The sequence below is a fragment of the Hirundo rustica genome, chromosome 2 (genome assembly GCF_015227805.2).
Source record: "Hirundo rustica isolate bHirRus1 chromosome 2, bHirRus1.pri.v3, whole genome shotgun sequence".
Lineage (NCBI taxonomy): Eukaryota > Metazoa > Chordata > Aves > Passeriformes > Hirundinidae > Hirundo > Hirundo rustica.
Window position 1 is genome coordinate 46556716 of NC_053451.1, and position 22743 is coordinate 46579458.

The window sequence follows — 22743 nt, forward strand, 5'->3', positions numbered from 1 at the left end:
ACTATATCACAGCAGGCAGGAAAAGCATTATGGTGTCCAGCTCCTAGATTTTCCCAAAAATACTTACGTCTTTCACACTTACTGTTGTGTTGAATAGACTGCTATGACACTATGTAATGAAATGCAAAACTTCTGGATCTCCTGTCTGCTGATCTGCTTTTACATTGCTACTATTTTTTATTTTTTTTAAAGGGGGAAGTTCTAATATTTGGAATTATTAATTGGGCAGAGAATAGACAAAAATACTGCATCTTCATCTGCTCAAAATAACAAATTTTCAAGCATCACAAACATTTCTGATACAGTCACAAATATTTCTGATACAGTAACATCAAATTATTCTAATTATCATAAATAATTTCCCTTTATCCCCTTCCCTTTAAGTATTGCATGCAAAAAACATTCATGCAACGCATTAAGAGGCACCAACTTTTTTCTGAGTAGTAGCTTCAGTTTATCAGAACTGTTTCATAAATTCTTGGAAATGAGCTCTGCTTATGTTCTTCTAGGACTCTGAAAACAGGATATGCAGAGAGAGTGGCATCAAGGACTGGCAAACCACTCTGTTCCTTGTGTGCTGGAATCTAAAGGACATTTAAACTTAGAAGACAAAAACTGCAGGAGAAACAGAGACTGAAACAGATACAGTAAATAGACAATGTTCTTTTCAAACCTCATGGGACAACATGTTGGTATTCTATGAGAGGAGAAACAAAAACTTGTAGTTAAACATGTGATTCTCTGGGAAGATTTATAGCCCCTCTGAGAACAGATGACATGCAATGCCACTATCAGGAATAACAGAGCAAATTGGAAGAAAGGTAACAAGTACCAATTAGCCACAACTTTGGCATATTTGATTGTTATTCTTTTGAGATTTGCTTGCTGGTTGTACTAATCAACAAAAAGAAAAAGCCTTTGGAAAGGATGTCTAATGTCTACAACGAAATCTTCATTTCCCTGAGAAGTGCATCTAATTGCTGTGCCATGTCTTCAGGAATTATGCCCATCAACTTCTTTGACCTAAGGGCATGAAAGAAGAGGGCAAGGAAAAACTAACTTGGTTTTACATTCACTTATGAGCCTTACCTGCTCAAACAGTTCATTCTTCCATCCAGAAATGTAGTCTGATTAGAAAAGGAGGAATTAGACCATTTGCCGAGGATTTCTAGAAAACCCACCGGAGGCCGCAGTGAGCCAGAGACCCTCAGGTGCACTGCTGCCTGCACACAGGATGTAGGACATAGCCCATCATGTTCATGAGACAAGTCCCTGTCCTTAGGCAGAAACACATGGCTCTCCAAGGGCTTCCCAGGATTCCTGTACCTCCAACAAGGAATTTAGTTCAGAGCATGACAAGTGTCCACACCACGCAATGCAGTCACGATTTTACCACATCACAGTCCTGGAGAAACTGTCTGTTCATGGCATGGGCAGGTGCACTGTTCACTGGGTAAAATCTAGATGGCTGAGGCCAGAGTGTGGTGGTGAATGTACATCCATCAGGCAGGTGGTCAACAGCGGGGCTTCCAAGGACTCATTATTGGGGCCAGCCCTGCTTAATATCTTTGTTGCCTATCTGGATGAAGGGATAGTGAGGGTTTATCTTAGAAGAACTTTATAGTAATTTCAGGCAGAATCAAAAAACTCAATCCTGGACCTCTTATCTTTGGTATCAGCTGCAGTGAGGCAGGATGGAAGCCCACCAGAGTGAATGGGAATTCAGAGAGCTTTAGATGAGATCCCATACGAGCAAAAAGTTGCAGAAGTGAGACTCAAAGCAGACCAGTGGTCATTACAGTAAAGTCAGCCAGATGTACACAAGGTGTACCTCTTTGCTGGACTGCAGGCTTCCATGTGATTTAGGGGATTGAACACTTGGGGAAGGAAATGGCAGGAGGGACTGACTGCCCTGGCACACAGCATGGAGCAAGCACTGCATCTGGGGGGAATGTAGGGTCTCACCCACTCCTTCCAATCCCCTTGCAAATCCCTACAAGGTGAGTGTAAGAGCTTTAAGTGACTGCCATAATGCTACTGTTTTCACCTGTATTCAAACCCCTGCACAACACAAATAATTCTAATTTTAGGATTTAGCTTTATAGCCATTTAGAAAACTTGTCTCTCAATCACACCTCAACGCCCAAGCTCAGGGGCCCACAGCTGTCAAAAATTTTCAAGAGGAAGTGTGAAGGGGAAAGGAAGAAAAGCAACCCTTCTCATGCTAAGCTCAGTACAGGCAGGGGAATCATTGGATCATTGGGCACTTCTACAGCCACTTGCAGCGAGCAAATATACTCGGAGCTCTGCATGAATTCTGCACACCGTGCCTGGCAGCAAATCTAGAACCCCACACAGCTCTTTGTCCTTCACAGGACATCATTGTGGAACCTGTGGCATTCCTTAGGAAACTAGTTGTGACAGGGTGCTCTCAGGTAAGGCTTGGTGAGAAAAACAGTCCCCAAAGTGGTGACAGAGCTGGAAGGAGGTGGCACAGGCTGGCATGAAAGAGCATGAAAGCAGCAGCAGGATCCAGGTAGGAAAGCAGGAGTGGACTGGGCTGGAGGAGGTATGAGTGATGGCGAAGGAACATCACATCCTGAGCAGCTGAGGAGAGCAAGGGGTGGGGAGGAGAGATCTGCAAAGACGACAGAGGAACCTCCAAATGGTGACCTGGACAGGGAAAACAGAGACATCAAGGAGAAGCTGGGCCTTCCCAAATGATTCCTCTCTCTTGGAAGTGAAGGAAAACTTAGGGAAATATGCCAATTAAACAAAGAAGTTAATAGATACGCTAACAAAGAGCTACAGTAATGTGGAAAAGCAGGTAGAAAAAAGAAAAATTCACTGAAACAGGTTATCACTTTTTTGGTTTTTTTCAAGACTGGGAAAAAAAAAAAAAGCTGCAGACACTTTCAGCTCACAGAACCAGCCAGCACATACAAAGCTCACCTGAGGTCTATGGCCTTGGCAGCATTGTCAGTGTTTTGTTTTCACTGACATAAACCATTCATGAACCATTTCTCCAATGCATTAAGCATTAACATGCTTTCCTTTCGCATGGCTATTTCTTCCTGCCACTGTGATTTCATCTCCCAAACCAAATATTTTTATGCGTGGAACCACTGAAAGAAAACAAGTCTGAGACTTCCCACTAATTACTGCATTTCCCAGGAGTTCTCCTGCAGTGTTTGGAGCCAGGGTCTCCTGCCACACGTTTTATTTTGTGGAGTCTTTCCATTTTACGACTTTTGAAGCAACTGGTGGTGTTTATTGATCTTTCTACACAGCTGTTCTTTTCCTACAGGAGCACTGAGATGGTTATTCCTTGGTCTGATACATGAGGCCCCATTTTCTGTTTCAGGGAGTTGAGGAGGCAGAAGATTTTTAAGACTCTGAGTCTGTGGGTGTAAAGGAAGCAGAAAATGCTACACACTGGCTTCACTTTCATAGTAAAAAATGTGCGTGTGTGATGAATTTCAAAATCCCGTGAGCTAACTCAATCCCAAATGAGACTAGCTGTGATACATAAGCATGGGGGTGGGGGAACTGCCAGGGATCGGTGCGGGAAAAGGAGGTTTGAATACAGGTGAAAACTTAACAGAATTATGGCAGTAACACGGGCAGCTCTACCGAAGGACGGTGGAGCATCCGCACAAAACAGCTCCAGCTACACATGGGCGGCTTCCAGCACATCTCATGTCCCAAACAACACTCGAATCCCCCTCGGCAACTTATACTATTCCTCAGCCATCCTCACTAATTCCTAATACTGAGAGATCAGCCATGAACAGAAATGACCGCGTGTACACACAAGACCTGACTCATGCAACAACAAAAAACACAAGCGCTCACGACCCCCAGATCACCCCGAACTGGGGATAGCATCACTCGAGCGTGGATTTACGCTTCCGACTTCAGCGCGGGCCGCAGTCCCTCGGGAGCCCAGAGCCGCGCAGCCCCGGGGCTGCGGCAGAGGCTGTCCTGCGAGAGAGCCCGCGCTGCCGCCCGGGTGTCCCCAGAGCCACCCCCGGGACACGGCAGCTCCCAGGGGTGCTCCCGGCAGCCCGCAGAGCCCCCGCTGCCGCCCGGGTGTCCCCAGAGCCACCCCCGGGACACGGCAGCTCCCCGGGGTGCTCCCGGCAGCCCGCAGAGCCCCCGCTGCCGCCCGGGTGTCCCCAGAGCCACCCCCGGGACACGGCAGCTCCCAGGGGTGCTCCCGGCAGCCCGCAGAGCCCCCGCTGCCGCCCGGGTGTCCCCAGAGCCACCCCCGGGACACGGCAGCTCCCAGGGGTGCTCCCGGCAGCCCGCAGAGCCCCCGCTGCCGCCCGGGTGTCCCCAGAGCCACCCCCGGGACACGGCAGCGGCGGTCAGGCTCGGAGGACCGGGATGCCCGGTGGGCGCTCGTAACTTGGCGAGGGAGCGGGGAAAGAGCACGAAAGGAAAGTCGTGGGAGAAAATACCTGCCTTACCGCTCTGCCGACTCCTCCGAAAGCGCGGCAGACGCTTGCAGGCACAAAGCTTTCCCAAAAATCTCGTCAGGCTCTCCGCTCAGCACGGAGAAAAGCAGGGGCGCTCTCGCCCTCCCCGAGCCGCCCCTGCGAGCAGCCGGGTTTCCCTCCGCGAGGATTCCCAGCCCTCCAAGCGCCCGGGGGTCCCCGAAGGCGCCGCCCGGAGCCTTTCCGCCGCCTGCTCCGCTCGGGGGGAGGAACAGCTGGGAGGGTGTCAGCGCAACACGCTCCATAAATTCTCCCCCAGTCTTCTGCAGACGTAAGGCCCAGAGAAAAATGCCTAAATCCCGTCGTTTGTTGACATAGTAACCACATTTAAGTTTTTGCCCCCCTCAGAAGCCCTCTGCATAAAACAATTCATTATGTGAAAGATCTATCCGGCCTGCAGCGGGCTGGTTTGTGTGGTTTTATTTGTCCGAGGAAGAAATAAGGAGACTGGACGTTTATACGCTAGATTTCCCACCCAGGCCGAGGGGTTGCTTCATTACAGCAGATAATATTAAGGACTTCCAACACTCTTTGAAGGAAACGTAATACCAAGTAAAAGGCGGGGGGAAATCATTATTCAGATAAACAGCCCGTTTCTAATACCTAAGTGAAGTAAAATTTTAGGAACTTTTCAGAAGTTTTGTATTTTCCCTCTAACTTATTCACATCTATTTATCCGATTTCTCCAAAGGTGCTTCAAACATTCAAAGTTCCCAACTAAATTTGTAAACCTACAGCAGATACTGTGAGAAAGAGCAGGGGGTCAGAAGCAAGTAAAGCCTCTGGAAGACTTTGCTTTCCCAATTCTATGGAGATGAGCCCTATGGAGATGAGCTCTTTAGTCTCCGGGCAGTGGAGAGAAGAAAGATAAAAGAGAATTGTGCAGCAGGGATCACGTGGGGTTTAATGGGTTTTAATGCATCCCCTCATCCAAACTGCTGCCACCCTACACGGGCCTGCATGCAGATTTCTAGCCCTTGTACTGGTAATTTAGGCTATGGGAGCAGCCTGGCAGGCTTGTGCAAACCATGCTACCCTGCAGGGCTTTTTTGACCCCAGTTGCAAAAGGATGGGGGTGGGGGGTAAGAGAACAAAACCCGAACCGTGGTATTTCGAATTGAAAAGAGCCTTGCAAGAAACGTTTCAGTGTTTTAACTCAATGTTGCCTTAAAAACGACCCGATTTACAAATACCTTTCAGGGTCTAATTGTGTGTTATTTACTACAACGACTTTCTCTCTGATCAGGGTTAAATGTGTGCTTAAGATCGGAAGTAGCAGAGCACATAAAGAGTGAGCGATCTAGCATTTTCCTCCAGCCTTGAAATTCATTACAAGTGACCATAACCTTCCCCTCAACATCTAGGCAGCTTCATTTTCTTCACATCATGCTCAGGCTCTTCTTCCTCCCTCCCCTCCAAAAACAAAACAAGCAAAACATAAACAAAACGAAACAAAAATCAGATAAATTCTTAATCCACATCTTTTTACTGGGCTGTAGCTGAGAATCATTTCCTAAACTGTCATTTAAATGAGAAAAGAGAAGAGAGAAAAAAGGAAAAGCTTAAATGTGCATCCACAGCTTTGGAAATCACACCCTTTGATGATGTTTCATTAAACTTTTTAAGGATGGATTCTGAAACACAGTCCCAGCATAAGTACGTATTTCTCAAATTATCACCAGCTCATATCTTGACCCCATACCAACTATATAGGTGCTATTTTAAATGTTTTATATGTTTAAGAAACTGATAGCTATTATGAAGCTTGTAAAGCTCTGGCACAAATACCGTGTTGCTGTGTATTTCACTGCATGTGAAGACAAAATATTTTCAGTAGACAAGGTTTGGTGAAGTATATTTCAAAGCAGGTCTAAAAGTGTGGACTACTGGCCCTGTATTCTGGCTCCGTGGATGAATCAGTGAAGCCCATGGACCTACTGGAAATGTTTGTAGCTCTGGTGGCTCCAAGGTGGTGTGAGGGAGCTGCACTTCTGGCCAGATCTCCTTTGGAGATGACGCTGCACCTGAGCAGCTGGTGGCCGTGAGCCACAAGGTTCGAGGTGAGTGTCACCCTCATCTTTTCCTTGCATCCCTTGCCCCAGTCTGTGTTTGCCTTGCACTGCTACTGTGCTGGGGCAGCTGAGGTAGCCGTCTCAGAGGGCTGATCCAGTTGAAAACCAATGCATCCAAAAGCCATCATTTTCTGTTTCATGAGCTTGTAAGGCTGAACTGGCTAAAGTTACGCAACTGCTGGATGCAGTCCAGGCAGATAGGTGGGCAGTGCAGTGGGACCACAGAACAGCAGCCTCCAATTGCTACAGGTTATTTGTATTATTAAATTCCTGTCTAACCTTGTTTGTGCCCGTGCTCTTCCAGTCAAATGGGATAACACTTTCCTGGTCCTACAGATTTTAAACTACTGGGTATAGAAAATCAGAATTTTCACAAACTCAAAAACTCAACTTCGAATAATGTATCATCATCTAGCAAAAATCAATAAAATGTACAAGAAGTTAGGCTGATTTATTTCTGTATATTGTCCATACAGAACGAATATTCCAATGTTAGCAAAATTATAAGTACTAAAGCCACTCTTGTTTTTGTAAATTGAGCCCAGATCCACAAAATAAGCTATTAATCGGGGGTAAGGGTGGGGTGTGAAGTCATGTACGTTCTATATTATTTTCAATATCGTTTGTGCTAGGTCTGTTTAGATGTGTTTTTCTGAAAACTTTCTAACCAAAATGTGAAAATAACCTGCTTGCATTTTTTATTTTAAAATTATGTAATAATTAGAGTGTTTTACCATACATAGATAACTAAGAATTGTAGCAATTTGACATCATCCATGGGATTTTGTAAGATAACAGAAAGTTGCGCAAGCACACTTACAAGAGCTGCTGTTGAAGATGAACCTCTACACTGATGAGATGGCAGAAAAGTCCTACAGCCTGTAGTAGCGGTGTTTTGGAAAGCAAAGGAGTGAATGAACTCAAGAAATCGGCTCTGGCCCAGAGCTGCAAACACAAAGCATTAGCAGCTGCTTAGTGCTATGTTTGTAAATGTTCTGGTTCCTGTAGAAACACCTAATCCTTCCTGAATTCTGGCCAGCATTTATGGTTAAGTGCAGACAGTAAAAGGCTGTTCCCATTACCTCCTTCTTATCTGTATGGTCCGTTTTGTGTGACAATGGATTTTCGGCTAGAATTTTAAAGCTTAATTATTCTGGCCACGTATTCGGCATCTATTTACATTGTAATGTGTGCCTAGGACCTATTTGCTGGGGGATGCATGGTGGGGTGGGAATTTTGGGTTCTGCCTTAGCCATAGGGAACAAAACAATACAAGGAAAGCACAGGAACCCACAAAACCCTTAATGCAAGTCATAAACTTTCTATAGGCGTTCTTGAACTATCCTATAGAATGTGATACTGATTTATGTTCAGCAATGGAAGTCTCAAATGTCCTTTCAAAAGTGTCTGGAGGGATTAGCAGATTTGTCAGAGCTGAGGCTGAGAACTCTTTCCCGTTTTAGGATTGACCTTCTAAGTGCTCTGACCATAAACAGAGTTTCACAGAATCATTTCCTTGGGGTCCTACTCAGTTCAGCAAGACACAGCCCACAAAAAGCCAGAAAATACTGAGGCAAACTGAAAAAGCATAACCCAGAATAAAAGCATGCAGGAAACAAACAGTTTGTGGTCCACTCTTTAAAAAGCTAAAGCTGAAATTCCTGCTTTTTTTAGGGATTGCCTTACCCAAAGCAGATCAATGAACTGAGCTCATTTTGTGGCTGTTTCACTCGATCAAGCTTTCTAAACTTTGTGCATGTACCCCTATTCAGTATGGTGTTCTGGTAAGTATCTCAACGTTATCTTATTTTTGATCTTTGTTGAATGTGGGCCCTAAATACCACAGTTGTGGATATTATCAGCTACAGCAAATTGACCATGACTGATGAGCTAGGCATCCTATATTCAACTGGGATGCAAATGCTATGTGTTTTCTGCCTACAGCTCTTGATGATGAAGCTGTGCCACTCACAGGAGCAGCCGGTGATGAAACAGTTATCCTCTTTATGCTAGAACTGGAGTTGGTCTGACTTCATCATTACCTGATCTATCCCACTCAATGAGCAGAAAAATCTTCATTTTCTTCCTGTGGGATTGTTTTGCCCTGTATTAACTCCTTTACCAGCTCACCACAGATTCAAGATGATTCAATGATGCCCCAAGGGAAACAGCAGGAGTGCACCCAAGTGGAAAGGGAAGAGGGGTTGCCTGGCAATTTTTGGCAGTAGTTATCTTTTAGCCTGGTTCAAATATACTACCTGACTGTACCCTTAGGACACAGCTAGAGATGTTGTCCAGGCCACAGATTAACAAGGTTATTTCTTTATCCCTCTCACGCTTCCATGAAGATTACTGCCTCCACATTGCCAACAGTGTGGCACCTTTTGTATCCCCTCAGTCTCAAAATGATCTCGAAAACAAAAATCTCCTGTGAAAATCCCTAAGGCTAGTACAGCTCATTTTCACAGAACTGTGCCAGGGAGTGATGAAATGAGCAATTATATCACTGCATCAGAGGGTAAGATTTCACCAGGTGCATGCCTTAGTTAATGCCTTATTACCACTTAAACAGGGCAGAGTCTTCTCTCTCCCTCCTGGGCAGTGTCTTGTCCCCACCTCATGCCTGCTCCACTGCTCCTCTGACAAGTTCAGCTCACTTAACTGACAGAAAATGCTTCTTTCATTTTCTCTGGGTTTTATAACCTGTGAGATGAAGCAGCTCACACAGGAGTGACAGAGCATTCAGAACATGCAGTCAGGAACCAGGACCGTGCTTGGGCTGGAGTGCATTGCGATGGGTAAGCAGGGGAAGTAGGGCTCAGTGTACAATAACATCTTAGCACGGGTCAGCTGCAGCCTCCTCTTAACAATAGCTGTTATTGCTATTTCCTAGCTGAGCCTGAGATCTGTCCCAGCACATGCTTTACAAGCCGTGGTGAGGATAGATGGATGGTTTGCACAATGCTGGAGACCTTTCATCTCCTCTCAGGGAAAAACTCTTTCTCGACATGGACAGGAACTAGTCCCAGGAAAGTGTTAATTTGTTTAAAGCTGCTGTGCAGCTTCTTTGCCCTTCAGGGCCCTGGGAGCTTTGAATCACCAAGATGCCCATTCAGATGATGCAATACTTTTACCTGGACACACTGCTAGAGGACTGGAGGAGAAAAATAGAGAAAACCAGTGGAAGATTAAATACTCTCTTTCCATCGGGCCTTGTTACATTCATTTGAATTCCTGCCTTCGATTTACCAAGTTAGCTTGGTGATTCTTGACTGCTTTGCTTGCAAGCCTACACCAGCTCCACTCCAGCCCAGGTACAGATGCTGACATCATCTTCCCCCTCCCGCTGGCACTTGCCTGCTAATGAAATACAACTACATAGAGGAGGAAGGAAATTCAGGGAGTGTCAAATGCCAGCCTGAGTGCCAGCATACCATAGCAGGCTGGTGCAGTCACCCCTGGCTTTGCTTCAGAAGGAGTTGGGGTATGTCACTTCTTTTTGTATTATATTTTGTAGCAAATACTGGTAGGGTGACATTCTGCCTCCTCCCCTGCTGGCTTTTGAGCTGTGCAGGTTGCTATAGCTGGTCATGTTTCAAACAGTGCTGAACACCTGTGGGAGTGATTTCAAATTACTTAATAAATGTCCTGCTTACAAGAAGGCATGCCGTTTTGAAGAGGTAGCTTGCCTTCTAAAAAGGAAAATCCTTTCAAAGGTCTCCCACCATTAGTGTTCAAATCTCTTGCTCAGCTGACACAGGAAGTTGAGACCTGCATCCTATCTTGACTGGCAGTTTTGGATTTCCTCTTCTAGCCGTGAATCTTCCAGATGAGAAGTGCTCAGAGAGGCAGGACTCGGAAGCTGTATGCTTTCCCAAGCACAGCCTTCTTGTGACAGCATCAATCAATTGATCAATCAGTACCGGAACATTGTTTTTTAAATGGGTGATATATCTGCATGCTGCCCAGGCTGTGATACCAACTCTACCAGTAACCTCTGACCACTGAATGAAGTTAAAATCTAGTTGCCACAGAAAGAATGCCTTCGCTATCCTCCTCGCCAATTTCCTTTTCCACCATCCCTATTTCCACACTCCTCCCTCTCCCCATTTATTTGTCCTGACCTAATTCTCTGCCATTCTTGTGAGTTGAATTGGCTTACTCTTATTCTGGTATTGGAGCAGTGCCAGAGCTGGCAACAAGGCAAACAGCAAAGATACATGATGAAGAGAAGAAAGGTGAAGAGAGGAAGAATAGTGAAGAAGCTGGATTTCACTCTTGCCCAAAATGCAACCTAATGAAGAGCCAGAAGGCAGGGCAGGGCACAAAGGGTCTAAAAGCCAGAGTTACAGTGAAGGTAGCAAATCGTGCTGTAGTCTGAGGTGCTCCCAGAGAGTCGCTGTTTTCCCAGCCTGGTTGTATACAGGTTCAAGCCAAGGTGAGAGCAAAGAGGTGCCCATCATCTGCTTCCATGTTCTATGCAGTTTTGGCATGAGCTCAAGCACTTTCCAGTCATGCTGCACTGAGTGTTCAAACAACCACAGGAGGAAAGGGTGGTGTGTGGCTGTGGGAAATATATCTGGTTTGTTCACTTAACCCCTTAAATAAGTCCTCTCTTCTACAAAGCGAGTCTCACTCTTTGGCAAAGCACATGGATAAGCCTGGCTTCTCAGGCCCCTGGGAATGCCAGTCAGGAGAGCAAACCCTCACAGAACCTGCAGCTCCTGTGGACCTCAGCTGGTGCTTCCCAGGACTTGTCACATGACCTGCCTAACTTGGGATTTCCTGTTAGACTATCTCATACTAGAGGGATGATTAACTCGTCTCCTTGCTGCAGTGGTCCCATCCCAAAAAAATGACTGAAGAAAGTGACTCCCAAGCACAGAGAGTTGGCCCTTTCCCAGCTGCCATGTGGGAATATACAGAAAGCCTTTGAGGAGCCAGCTCAAAAGACCTTGTGCTGAGGTTCTGACAAGATGACTTCATATCTCCTGCCCCAAGGCTTTTTGAGCAATATGTATGTAAAAGCTGAAGCTGAGCATATTTTAAAACTCGTCACTCTTATATGTAATCAGTGCCTTATTAGATTCCAGCAATGCAAAGGGACTAATTTGGAAGCTACCTGGAAGCAGCTTTTTCTTTTATGTTCGTCAGTGTTTTTCCATGTTGCTCCGTGTAACTAAATTAAGTGTTCTGATAACAGTGCTAAGAGCAGTGGAAAAGCCAACATATTAAATAAACTTGGCCACCTGTCATATTTTACATGCCATCTCTTGCTCACAGCCTGTGGGTTTAAATGCCTGGCAGCTGAAACTGTGGCACAGAGTGGAGAGTCCTTGGAATTCGCTCTTCCTTGCTTCATCTGAATCTGAATTTGTTGACCTTTACTCTTATCTTTTCACCAGGGCAAGAAACACAGAGCTTTTTGCACAGATGATCTGCTGCCCAGATGGTTGGAAGCCTATTGGGACCAAAGGAAAAGAGTTGTTTAATGTGATCGGGATACGCAAAGCAATCACATGGAGACAAGAGATTTTGCAGAGCAGAGACGTTCCTCCGAGAGAGCCCAAGGCTGAGCCAAGCCCAGAGCCCCTCTGCCCATTTATTTCTTACTTTTTATACATTTGTAGGTCTGGCTGTAGATTGGCTTTTGGAGTTTTCACCCCTCAGCCGAATGGCCAGACCAACTGTCAGTTACAATTGTTTTCAGGTTAGAAATATGCAAACAAAGGACAGGGAATGAAAAACAAAGGATTTGTTTATGTTACAGGTGTGAGAAAGAGCAGAAACTGCTCCTAATATTGTACAGTAGCTAAAAGTCTGACTCCATTTTATGAACAATCAAAAGGCTTTAAAAAACTCAGAAAAACCAGGGTGACAGTTTAGAACTATCCTGAGAAATCTTTGAACCTCAGGACTGCAGAAAGACTTCAGAACAACAGCACGGTACTGCCATCATCCAATCCAGCCACTACACTGCCAGGATGACAAGAAAATCAGGAGAATTTGGGGGTTTGGGGTGGTGGTTTGTTTTGGTTTTTGTTTTGTGGTTGGGTTTTGGGGTTTTTTTTGTGTTTTTTTTTTGTGTGTGTGTGTTTTTTGTTGTTGTTGTAGTTGTTTTTGTTTTTGGTGGGTTTCTTTGTTGTTGTAGTTGTTATAATTGTTGTAGTTGTTGTTTCTGTTTTTGGTGGGGGGTTTTGGTGTTTTTGTTGTTGTTGTTGTCATTGTTTTATTGCCAGGACAATATTATCCTGAACATATCTTGTTCACTGATGGATATTATGGATTTATAGCCATGTTTTCTTTTCCAGTCCCAGCTGTCAGTTGGAGGCAAGAAGCTGGCTTTCCAAGTTTTCTGTTCCTGGAGCCTGGTAAGCTGAGGCAACATCTGTGACCAGATAGCCCAGAATAGGGCCACAACTCATCTGCTGTCACTTGAGGGCAGGAACAAATATGAAGAACAAAGTGGTTCCTTGTTCAGAACAGAAATGTTTACTCCGACATGGGTGACACACTGTGGGTGTTGGATTTACCATTTATACCTGTACTGACATCCCACAGTGTGAATGTCCTCAGCAAGTCCAAAATCAAATTAAATCGACTGTGTTATTTAGAAGACATTTACTCCTACACGGAGGTACTTGATTACTTTGTTGATAAGTGCTGTAGAAATGTTAGTCTTTTAAGGAAGGTGAAGCAGAACCACTTACAGATGGTAAAAGTTTAGTGGAGGAGTTGACCCCTGCAGAGTTTGGTAACATCACCAATGTGAAGGCACTGTGGCTGTGCTTCTGGTCCTCTGGAAATTCACTCTCTGTAGCTCCTTAAGATCAGCAAAAGCCCTGTGATCTGAGGAGCACATCCCATCTGGGTTTTATCTTCTGCCCCTCTGTGAGTGGCTGATACTGCCTGCTTATCCCTGCTCACAAAAGCACGGCTCAGCCAAGCCTTCACAAAGCTCACTCCAGACTTGTGCTGGAATAGTTCTCTGAGCTGCAGGGGCCCCAGTGACATTTGCACCCTGTTTTGCTAAGTTGCAGTCATGGCTCCTGCAGCTGGTAGACTGGGCCACAAGTTTAGCTCTCAGTGAGTCAAATACAGTGGCTGTTGGATCATACTCACACTGGTGCTGCAACCAGCAGCAGCCAATTGTCACTTGACACAAGATTTCAGCCTCCTACAAGCATGATTTTTTCTGTTTATAGAAAGGCAAAGAGCTCAGCATGTACTTTTTGTAAAGTCACGGGAAGCTACACAGTAAACAGTGGTTTTACAGAGAAGCATGCTACTGTCAGAGGAGAAACAGCATCTTTTTCTTGAAAGAAAATTTTTTAAAACCCCAAACTTAGTGCCATTTATTTGGGCTTTCTTGGCACACCCTGGGGTGTTTACCAGTGGGGCTGAGAATTTACACTGTTCAGATGCCTCCGAGAAGTGACTGCACTTATCAAACCACCCAAAGTGTGATTATGGCAATGGCTTCCCCAGAGACTTGTGTTTTAGTTTTAAGTAAACAAATAGCCATCCAAGCAGGAGGAGGATGACTCAGATAAAATCACACAGATCTGTTATATATAACAAACATTAAATATGCTTAAGATTCCTCTGATACTTTAAACAGGACAGTTTAAATTATCACCCTTTGAAGCTCCATAGGTTCTAATTTAACAATTACAATAAAGTTAATGTATTCATTTTTAAAATAAAAATACTTCTGCTTCTCTTGAACTAGGACAAATGGCCCATTTCAAAATAAAATTATATTACTTTTGACCCAAATATTTGCTGATTTCAGAAAATATAGTATTTGCTTATACCTAGAAAATAAAAGGGTGCAGAGTTTGCCAGCTCACATCCTTCCTGTTTGTACAAACTCCAGTCCTCTGAGCTGTACTGGACCTCTAGACTTTTTTGTGGGATGAAGGATTTCTGGCAATGCCTACCTTTCAGGCACATGCAAACTATTTTTCAGGCACAAATTAACCCATTCTTGAAATGTGCTTTTTCCTCCCTTACCCTTACTCACAGGGCAGTGTAGTTGGTCAAAGCATACAACAACTCAAAGAAAGGACAGTTATGGAGAAATTTCCTTTCGTGAATAATTTCATATAAGACTCTCACTATTTTACATCTGTGCATAGACGTGTGTTTCAGTTCTGGTTGTGTACACCAACAAATGACAGAAACACAGTGATGTACATTGGAACACATTTTTGCAATCACAGCTACCATTTCTGGAAACTGAACTCCAGCAGCAGTTCCCTAGGAAATAACAGGAAAACACACTGAAACTTTGTTCCTTCTACCTATCCTAATCTGCTTCATGTTTTCCTTAGTGTGTTCTTTCTGCAGTGTTGCAGGCAGATGGAGGGACACTTGCAAGGAGCCGAAGTTCCACTTCTTCCCCCTGCCTCCATCAGTGCTGAAGGCACATTTACACGGTGAGCCAGGGAGTGCTGGGGCTCAGAGGACAGCTGTGTTTGCCCTCTTTCCCTTCCTTATGCATGCATATAGTCACCTCTATGCAAAAAAAACGTCCTCAAAGTCCTCAGGAACACAAACTAAGCTGGAGAGAAAGTAACAGGGAAGAAAAACAAGGCTTGCCTCAGACAGACACAAACACCGGCGCCACCCTCAGCCACAGGGAGATGTCAATTCCCAAACACAGGTTTCCTTCCCCAAATGCTGGGAGAGGGCCCCTGGACAAATGAGGTCAAGCCTGGGTTAGTGAAAGGAGGATATAGGTCTTTTAACGTGTAATGAAGCAGAACCTAAAAATCTACTGAAGACAAAGGAAAAGCAGCCAGGTCAATAAGAAGTGTCAGACACAGCCCTGAATCTGTAGATGCTATGAAAGGGACAAAGCACGTTCAAGACCTGGACTTAACAGGGACTCCATTGGCTGAATCCCAGATTCCCTTTGCAATTTAGCAGAATTCCAAAGCACAGCACACTGAGCCACTCTGAGCATAGAGTGAGGAGAAACCTCACTTGTCTTTGGGTCTCTGGCTTTGTACTATGGTCCTGGAGGGAGAAGAGCTGCTCAAAACTGCCTTGGACGTAAGGGAGGGCTTTGGGCTTCCTCATGAACTCTCAGATCACACCCATTCCTGCCTGGGTGTCGCTTGTGCTCTCAGTGCTGACTGGGACAGCAGTCAGAAGAGGGCAAGGGCAAGTGAGCAAGGATTAACAACTCTAACAATTCTGATAAATCCAGGTCTGTCTAATTATGCTGTAAGAGATTAAAGGTGAAAAACCTGCATCTAGATGGTGACATGCTGAAAAGCCATCACTGACTCAGGAGAGGGCTTTGAGCTGGAAATCACCTGGAATATCAGAATCAAAATTCACAGTTAACGTGCAGCCTTCTCCAAAGTCTGGAGCTAGGCAGAAACTAACTTTAGCATGAGTAAAATAAGTGTAGATAGTTATTTACTGTTTCATTGGCAATTTACATATTATTTTCTGATCTAAAAGAAATTAATAGAGATGAAGCAAATGTGCCACTATAGCTTCTTCCTGCATAATAGTTATTAATGGCATAGTTCTTTGGTATCCCGTTATAAATCCAAACAGTTAATGTTATAAATGGAAGTGGTGAGTGACAACAGTCCTTTCATCTTTGCTTCACAGCATCTTTTAATCCTCACTAACAAAAAACTTGTTTTCCATTTTGTCATTATTTCTTATAGAATCAATAAAGACAGGAGTCAGAATCCATCAAAATTCTGGGCACAAAGCCAGTTTTCACAAATAATAAGCAACAGCAATAAATACTTGTGAGAAGTATCAGACTTAACTCTGCCACAAAATCAAATTCTTTACCTTAGAAAGCAAGGATAATACCAATAGTGGCTGCTCAAATATACCCCTGCTGCCTCAGAGTGGCAGCCAGGCTTGGAAAGGCCCCATCTGAGCTCGGTGACACGGAGAGGAGATGCTGATATGGTCACTGGCCTGTCACTGATGAGTGGACATTTTCTGCAGTGATCCTCTGCTCACATTTCCATCTCATCTGCTGAAGTGCAACTGGCCACTGCACGCTGCAAGCCTACACCCCAGGGATGTGATGCTCATCTTGTGTCAGCTTGAGCAAACTCCAAGAAACCCATGCAAAATCCAGCAACAATTGGAAAAAGATTAAAGGGAAGGACTGAAAGGCATTCCCTTGTCTTTTCCTTTGCCCTGGAGCCAGGTGAGGTATGAAAAGGGTTGTTGCTCAGACTGCTGTGGCTTGAGCCAGCCAATCCCATAGCACTGAGTTCTTTGTGGATTGTTTTAGATTTTGCAGTCTTATTACTCCCACTGATGTAGGAAATCCTGAGGAAAGGGTGAAGGCACTCTCTGTAATACAGTCTGTCTGATTCTCAGCCCCTGGAGCCACAAATGTTGGGGAACACCTGCAACTTTTCAGGCAGAACAAGATGTCCTAGGAGTCAACTGGGAGCTGCCAGAGGGGACCAAGAGCCCCAGCTGAGTAAACTAGGCAGAAAACATTCATATGAGGAACAGCCCTTCCAGGGCCAGGGTAGATACAAACCATGCATCTCCTCTTCCTAATAGCCAAGAGCCAAGAATACTTGCATTCCTCACAACTACTGGCAAATCATGATCCATCTTAATATTGACACCTAATGATAATGTACCACAGCTATTTGTGACACTCCAAAACCACATTGGCGTCAGATAGTGTTTCAGTCTGGAACTGCTGCATCTGTTAGATGTGAAGATATATGAGGAAGCATAAATATACCACCACCTTCTTTTTCTTCTTGCTCTTCTACTTTCTTCTTCTTCTTCTTCTTCTTCTTCTTCTTCTTCTTCTTCTTCTTCTTCTTCTCCTCCTTCTTCTTATTCTTTCTTCTTCTTTCTTCTTCTTTCTTCTTTCTTCTTCTTTCTTCTTTTTCTTCTTTCTTCTTCTTTCTTCTCCTTTCTTCTTCTTTCTTCTTCTTTCTTCTTCTTCTTTCTTCTTCTTCTTTCTTCTTATTTCTTCTTCTTCTTCTATTCTTCTTCTTTCTTCCTTCTTCTTCTCTTTCTTCTCTTCTTTTTCTCTTCTTCTTCTTGCTTCTTTCTTCTTCTTCTTCTTCTTCTTCTTCTTCTTCGGTTCTTCTTCTTCTTCTTTCTTCTTCTTCTTCTTCTTCTTCTTCTTCTTTTCCTTAAATATTTTTATTACATCCCACATTGTCCAGAGGGATGTGGCTACAGAGAAACACAACACCAAGGTCCTACAGGGACTGTAGAAAGCTGACATATGGAGTGTTGGCTTTTTACTCTGAGTTGAAGATGGCTTAAAATTAAGAGTCGTCAGTTAAAGATATTTTGGTTAGACATAGTAGCTCAGATATCAAAGAAACAAAGATCTTCTTGCCTCTGCTCAGGGAGGATGATATTCTAAATGTCTAATTCCAAGTTGAGTGAAGTTACCTGATTATGCACAGTACAGCAGCAGACTTCTGGGCAAATCATTACAAGTGTCTGCAAGGTATGTTGTGGAATGAGAATAAACTGTTATTTCAGACATCCACAGGTCAGACAGCTTTTCATCTGGTCTTGATTACAGAGGAGCAGATTTCCCCCCTTGCATGCTTATCATTAGGTAATAGACAATAATGAGAGCTTTGCACCCCTGTGCCCTGGCCCTCCTCAGAACAAGCTGTGCAGGATGAGACATTAGCATTCTGCAAAAAGCTTGCCTTTCTGTAGCAGACATGGGTAGCAATATGGCTGGAATTTTGTTTCAGGAGATGGTCTATTACACATGCAGGAATATTTCAAAGGCGGAGAGCTCTGCAGTTCAGGTCTTCTGAGCTGCCTCCGAGACTGCAGTCTGACATGGACTACATAATTACTATAATTACAAGAGAAAACAAAATGTAAAACCTGTATCATACTATTGCTGAGCCTCACCAATGTAGTTTGTCTTTTCACGTTTCTCAAGTGAGTGGAAAAAAATAACTATGGCCTAGGAAAGTCAGAACACACCAGTATTAGCTCCCTGCTAAAGCTGTCAAGGTGGGAGCCTGGGGGGCTGGTCACAGAGCAGCCTGGAGCCTGTGGATTGTGTCTGCAAGCTGCAGCCCATTAACCATGGCACCTGGCTCGGGGCAGATCCCAAAGTGTGGCAGAGCTCAGCAGCTTCTCTGCTGCTCGCTGCCTCTTACCCAAGAGGGAGCAGATTGCTGGACCACGGATCATCTGCATCTGGCATACAGGACCAGAGGATAAGAGAGGCTGCAGTGGAGCTACAAACGCATGGATTCAGCAGTGGGAAACCAGAGACAACTATGTGAGCCTCACAGTTAGCACATTATATTCAGCAAAGCCTCTGAGGTGGTTTATAGTCCTGTAAGTCCACAATAAGATGCACAATAGAAAAAATGGGATAGTAAAATGTGCTATGCAAACTGTTTGATGAAAAACATACCGAGAGATTGGGACTGCAACTCCAAAGGGTGCCTACTTGATCAAAAGTGGGATAATATAGGTGTGGAAGGGAAACACACCTCCCTGTATACCAGTGCAAAAACCAAGTGCAGTCTGGCCCACTGTGAAAAACACAAACCCATGGCACAGAAGTCAAGGAGAAAGAGTTAAATGTCCTGATGTGAGGGTCTCTGATGGACTGCTATCTTAGCTGCTAAACTCTGGCTCTTGAGACCCTGCCGTGAATCTTTAATTCTGAAATTACCCGACTTTTGTTGAGACATCTCATGGTTACAGGATGCAGATTTCAAAGCTTACAGTGAACTGTCAAAGGCTTGGAGAAGAAAAAAAATATGAAATCCAGCATTGTCAAATCAGCTGTTCTAAAAACAACCAACATATTAAGTGCACATTTGTCTGTAGGAAAAGTTGATTTCTTTTTTCAAGGCAATACATATATTTAGTGAATGCAGTTTGATTTCTCCAGGCTGCCTTTATGCACTTAAAAACTTGAGATCCTGGAGAGTTCCCCACGGCATTAGACAGTACAGAATAGGCAACAGAGATCTTTCTTTGGGATTCTAGGAACCTAAATGATATGGACTCTGCATGACACAGAGCTGTGTGAGATTTACCTCTGGGATATCTGAAGTACTGAGAAGACCAACTCTAAAGCAACCATGATGCTCTCCAGGGCTAACCAGGAGCTACTGCAGCCCTGGTGAAGCTCTGTTCTTCATCATCTGCAGGGATGGAAGATTGGACAATGTTGCCCCTTTACACCTGTGACACAGCTTTTTACTACCCTAAATCTTGCCTGTTGACTACATTTATTTAGGATCAACCATCAGCTTCTTTCCTTACGCCTTCAGATCAGTTTTCTTGTTTATTGAGTCATTGTTAATTTGTATCAGGGGCTAAGAACTGGGCTCTGCGCACTGTTTGTTTCACAAGGATTAATTTAAAATGCAGTGCACTGACAGGTGTTTTTAAATTTCCTCCTTGGGTAAGATTTAAGTGGTAGTTTGGGAAAGGTGTGTACCTCCAGGCAGCTCAAAGCAGTTGTTATTTTGTCTTGAGGCAAAACATCCTATCACCTTAAATCATATGTGCATTAAACAAGGAGCCATTTAATGATATCTCTGGGTGAACCAGATATCCCTGTCTGAAGTCTACCTGGCTGGAGATACAATAGTTGTGAGGGGAGAAATTCCCCGTGCTGCCAGCACTACAGCACCCAGATGTGAGGAGCAACAACTAAAACTAGAGACGCCTCCTTGTCCTTTTCACACAGAAGGCAGGCTGTTATCAAAACACAGTGGATGGAAAAAACCTGATACCAGATATCTGATGGAGCCACAGGTGCTAAACAGGTGCATAACATAGCAGCTTGTGGAGACAGCAAGGAAAAGAAATGGACACAGCCAAGGTGCCACCACGCAGCCAGGAAGTATGCAGGGAGAGGGGCCCACTGGGGGACACTGGAAGCTGGGGTTGTGCCCTGCAGAAATGCTCACAACCTCCTGGGGAGATTTGTCTTCAGACAGGAGGGACAGCTGCCAAAGGTCCCAAAGCATAGATGTCTGAACAGCCAGGGAGCTCTGTACATCTGTCATTGACCTGTGAGTCCCCTTCTGCCTCTCCTCTCTCTTCACACCACCACAGCCTCCTCACTACACCTCCTAGAGCTGCTCTCTCCTCTGTACTGGCCCCCTCCGTGTTAGTCCCTCTTCACTTACCTCTCCAGCTGTTTCATTTCCCCTAAGTAAGGCAACAAGAGTGGTTTTTGCTGCAAATCCGTTGTGATCTGCACCCTTTAGTACCACCTCTCTTGCTCTTGGTGTGAGCTTCATTTCAGGTAGCATCTGATATTCCCTGTCACTAAGGAAAAAAAAAGACATTTCTAGGAGGAAATTATTTTTTATGATGTCCAGCAGACATCTAGCTGCTTTTGCTTTTCTAAACCCATGAGACTGAGCAGGGCTGTCTGCCATTCCCAATTTGTATGCCTAGAGCAGAAGAATCCTTCAAGCTTATTGTTTCCTCAGTCTCATGACAAACATGCTTCATAACACACTGCTGTTACGCAGCAGTGTGTGAAACATTAACTAGACTTCCTTTTTTTCCAAGCACTTTTGCAAACACTTCCACCCACTAGTCCTTATGGTGGTTAGCTACCTCTCTCCCTAGCAGGGCCGTTGCAGAGAGATGCAGTGATGAAAAGATTCATGGAGCCACAGAGAGAGAGCAAAAAGAAGAAGCCTGACTGCACATCTTAATGACTCTACAGCTTCCAAGACTCTGCCTCCACTACCACTGATACGTTTTTACTCAACAATTTTTCCATGCAAAACTTGGAATGGAAAAGAATCCCAGAGCCAGGTTCCCCACTTTTTCTTCCTTTTCTCAGGGTTTCAGAAGTCTTCAGTCTTTTCTACACAGAAACTGCCAGAACTGGGCAGAAGTTCTGAAGAACTTCCCTTTCTATTTTGTGTGGTACAGCTATGAAGGATAATTAGTATTGTCTTCAACTACCTGTGGACGACTGCAGAGAAGGCAGAGCCAGATTATTCTCAAATGTGCACAGCAGAAGCAAAAGAAATGGATACAATGTGTGACATAAGAAATTCTGACTCAACATAGAGAAAAAGGGTTTTTATGATGATTTGGGTTGCACAGAGGTGGCAGAACCTCCATGTTTGAAGACTCAAAAGCTGACAGGACAAGGCACTGAATGGCCTGCTTTCATGGGAGGCACTTCAAGCAGGAGGTTGGATTATGGACCTCTGGATGTCCCAGAGGTCACTTTCAGCTCTCCTGATTCTTTAGAAATACTGCCATTCATTTAGGTCCTACAGGAGGAAGGCTTCCCAGAAGACTCTCCATGAGAAGTTCCAGAGGTTGTGAGAGCATCTGTGTCATGCAGACAGTGTAAGACAGATGCTTTCACGTTAAGTGCTCAGAAGCCACACCAGATACCGGGAACTCTTTAATTGTGGGACTGTAACAGAGGCTATTAGCATTGCTTCTTTTTCGAAGCTGTAGCTCAGCTGGGGCCTCTTTTTTTCCCTTCTGGCAGCAAGTACAAACTATACCAGTACAAGGTGGTTTACAGCGTGAAGTCAACTACTTTAAAATGATCATGCATTACTGATAAAAGACTTAGAGGTAAATGTAGAAGTGTAGGCAGGTCAATCTAGGCTCTCCTGCTTTTTGAAAAGGTGCTATATTTACAACAAGACTGAAACTAGTTGTTTCTTGCCTCAGAGACAAAATCAGCTCCTTGTGGATTTTAAATTAGCTGAAAAATGTCTATGATCATTGTTAGAAGCCCATTTCATTCCACCTCCCCTGCTGAGCTTGCCACCCCTGGCCTCAAGCGAGGCTACCTGAGAATCACAGGAGCTCACTGCTTTGAAGATGCTATTAGAGAGATTTCTCCATGAGTATGTCACTCTCGGGTGTCAAACAGCCAGTCAGGAGTATTTTACAGCTCTAACAGTGCTTGCATTTCTTCACTGCCAAGTAGCAAAGTAAAAATTAGAGAGGGAATCAATAACAAATTAGTCCACATTGGGTTCTCTCTAGTTCTCATTGTATAATTGTGGTTTTTTCAAATAACAAGCACAGTCAGTTTTCTGAGGATAATCCATGCTGGCCTGATTTATTTAAATTGATTAGAAGAGAAATATTGCTGTTATCTTCAATGGAAGGTAAAACTAAACAGCCTTGAAAATCCCACCTATAGC

General features: G+C 44.3%; 1 protein-coding gene across 3 annotated transcripts in view; it reads right to left on the reverse strand.

Moving 5' to 3' along the window:
* Positions 1-22743, reverse strand: part of SPATA13 (spermatogenesis associated 13) — a 148106-nt gene that overhangs the window by 68200 nt on the left and 57163 nt on the right. The window contains exon 1 of one of the 3 annotated variants that reach the window (XM_040054178.2): positions 4473-4557. The exons of the other annotated variants lie outside the window; for them this stretch is intronic. The gene's annotated coding sequence lies outside the window, so the exon portion shown is untranslated. Of the gene's footprint in view, positions 1-4472; positions 4558-22743 lie in introns of those variants that run through there. 3 annotated transcript variants of the gene reach the window in all.